The following is a 3,464-nucleotide window of genomic DNA, read 5'->3' as shown; positions in this document are numbered from 1 at the left end:
TGGACGATTAGATAACGAACCACGGTAGTCTGTTCGGGGATTTTGGGTATTGAGACCCTTGATTCCGGGTATACTCGAGTATTACCATTTTGTTCGTTTGAGGTGAGCGGGCCCGGTAAAGGGGTGTTTGGTGGACGGAATTCGGTGATAAGAGGGGTCTACGGACGCATTGGTTCTATATACGTTGACGGAGAGTCAACCGGTTTGGATCAAGTATTGCGCTGGAAATTTGGCTCCTGAGAGCCACCCGTATCCTTCTGATTTGAATCATTGGTTCCTTTGCTTTACATCTGGCATGTGTATCTGATTTGTTACATGTGAAATGCCATGATTTTTCTGCTATATGTTTGGTACCTCATTGAGCGCAAGCTCACCCCGTTCTGTTCCTTTTGTTTTCCTTACAGGAAAATAAACCCTTTTGGTCTGGATTTGACAAATGGCTGCCAAATTGAGCTAGTTGAACATATCTTTTGTATAGCTCATGTATTAAAATCCTAAGTGTACTTTTGGGGCGTTTTCTCTTTTGATTTGGCAAACCGTGTATATGTAATATCTTTTGAAAGCTTTTGTATGTTATTTTGATTTGTAAACGCTAAAGATCAGATGTAAATGTTTGTTAGCTATTTCGGTTGGGTTCTGACGGGTCGGTTACTATTCATGGCCGGCTCCGGATGTCATCTCATTTTATCTTGGGTTGTTTTACTATTTTGATTTGTTTACGCGAGTTTGTAAGTTCCGGATTGAAGCGGATAGCTCTAATCTGATCCGTAGTCCTGGCGAGAGCTGGGCAGGCAGTCCGCTAACCCCTTTGGTTCGCCTTAGGGGAAAGTGGGGCTGTTACACATAGCCAGCCTTATTCTAGTTTATAAGGAATGATTGATTATCTTGACGTGTTACTAAAAATTATTGCTTTTGTAATAGGTAGCAGCATAAACTGTTTAGACAAACCACTGTCAGGTTTATATATTCTCGAGAAGACATCCCAAGGTACCTATTCTCGCCCAAAGGTGTAGTCCTGCTATAGACAGCAGGTGTTTTGAGATCGGGACCTTTTATTTTGGAAATAGTCCTCCAAGAGCCGGTAGAGTTGTTATGCATACGGGTACCATATTGCACCAATTCCTGTAAAGAAAAAAGGGGAGGCACATAACACAGATCTTGATTCGGGCTAGATGTTAAGAGTGTTAACTGAACTCCTCAAACTTGATCCTTCTTCATCTGCAATTTCCCAAGAGTGACATGATTGAGTTCATTTGTAATTTTTGTTCTTGTCCCTGGGAATGCGCTGTTTTGATGTGCCCAATTCTCATGAAGCAAATCTTTATCATTAGTTTAGGAATTCCTTGCTTTGCTTCAACTTTGTTTAGATTTGGATAAGTTTGTGGGTTGGTATTCAGGTAAGAGAAATTAAACAAACACAACAACCTGATGCTTAAGGCTAACAAGTGGCACTAGTGATTGTACGGAAGGCCCTATTCTTTTTTGTAAGAGTAACTGATTTTGAACAAAGAGCTTTAAAAGTTAAAGAGTTAACAACCCTTAAATTTGGAAATGAACTTGAAATTACATAACTATTTGAAGAATGAGTGCAAAAAAGATCCTTAAGGATTTCAAAGAGCTGTAGGGTTGAGACAAGATAGGCACAACAAGCGAGCTAAAACTTGTCGAATGCCAATAGAGTAGAGACTTAACATGTATGCCCAAGACATCATGTCAATTTTATAAGGACACACTACAGAAAGCAAATGCAACTTGTGCCATACATACCTCAGATAAAGCTCAGATAGGGAAACGGCATGCAAAATGTGAAACAAGTAAATGTTAACTGAATGTGCAAATTCAAGAAGATAAAAAGTGCAAAATTTATTCACAACACCGCCCAACAACACGTCTGAAAAGAGGAATTGCTAAGAAGCTTAATAAATTCAATAGTGCCGAACCTCCAAAACTGTAAAAATGCTTCATTTACTACAAATATAGTTCATCAATATAATCTTCATAGTTTCCAACATCTCCTCCTTTCAACATAGAGGTTTCTCTTCTTCTTCAAACCCCCAATAGGCGCCTCAATTTTAAATGGCCAGAGAAAATTGTTCGCCTCTTTGAAATGGGTTCCAATTGTCAGGATCACTATTAAACAGTCTCAATCCTCATTATCCTATTTTATTTTTATAGATAATTTTTCATATTATGTCCAAACTCCATTTTAACAAGACCATTTGAATTAGGCGTGAGGAGATGGTCTATTTGTAAGAAAAAGTTAGATAGAAGAACAAAATTTAGGTTTCACGTTATCCTCATATTGATCTATCTTGAATTCACAGTATTGGTGATTTATGACTTGCACTGATAATACTACTACAAAATGTACAAGGTGCCATTTTAGGATGGTGTTGGGAGGGATATAAACACAAGCATAACCTGAGGGAGGAGAATGGGAGAAATAGGATCCGATCTTCCTTCTTGCTAGCTTATTAAAACCTAAAGAGTTTACAATTCCCCTTTGACATTATTTCAAACTTATATTTGAGACTAAAAATAATAAATTACGTACATTATAGTGCTTAAAGATACACACTTAGCAACTCATACTGCATGTATAGGGCTAATCCAGTGGAACTTATAATGTACCTATTATATTACTCAAATACACAGCTCAAACTGCATCAAAGGGGCCAATCCAAAGGAAACTCACAATGTAACCATTGTCTCCTAAAACAAATATGGAATCCACAAGCATTGCCTTTATTTCAAGTCAGCGTGGACAGGTGAATACATCACCAAGGTGCCCATATACAACTTTGCATATTCGTGCTAGATTTAAAGCCACTTTAAGAATTTCTCTTGGAATGGTAGGAGGCCTTAAGCATTCCTCGTTCATATCTTTCCAAGGATTCTCAGCCATGTCTTCAAACTTCTTCAGTGCCTCTTTCTCAGATACATTGCAATCCGTCATGTAGCATTCTATCCCTATGCCACTACCCCTTTCCTTGTCGAAATTGAAATATGAAGAGATTTAATAGATTAAACTTTTCATGTACATAAAAGGTAAAAACTTGAAAAAGAAAATTTACCTAAAACTTTTAAAAATGCCTTAACCTCAAAACAAAATAGTACTAGCACTTGATAAAGCAGTAACTATTCAAGCAATGTACAAGCCTAAATGCATATGCATGCATAAACGTGAAATCTTGTGCATTGCATTTCCTAATTAAATACATGTGCATGCATATTGACATGAAAACAAGTGTGATCATGACATGATGGTATAGGAAGGAGTTTTTTATTTTAAGAAATTTTTTGAGCTGGCGTAACCTAATTATTGTATACCAAATTGAATGCCACTACAAATTCAAACCTCGTAACTATAAACATCATTAATTTATCGGTTATATGTGTTCACAGCAAAAAAGGTTTTAGGATTAGTTGGGATCCAGTTAATAACATCCTCTGAGGCACTATCC

This window comes from Coffea arabica, chromosome 2e (genome assembly GCF_036785885.1).
Source record: "Coffea arabica cultivar ET-39 chromosome 2e, Coffea Arabica ET-39 HiFi, whole genome shotgun sequence".
NCBI lineage: Eukaryota > Viridiplantae > Streptophyta > Magnoliopsida > Gentianales > Rubiaceae > Coffea > Coffea arabica.
Note: the sequence above shows the minus strand (reverse complement) of the source record.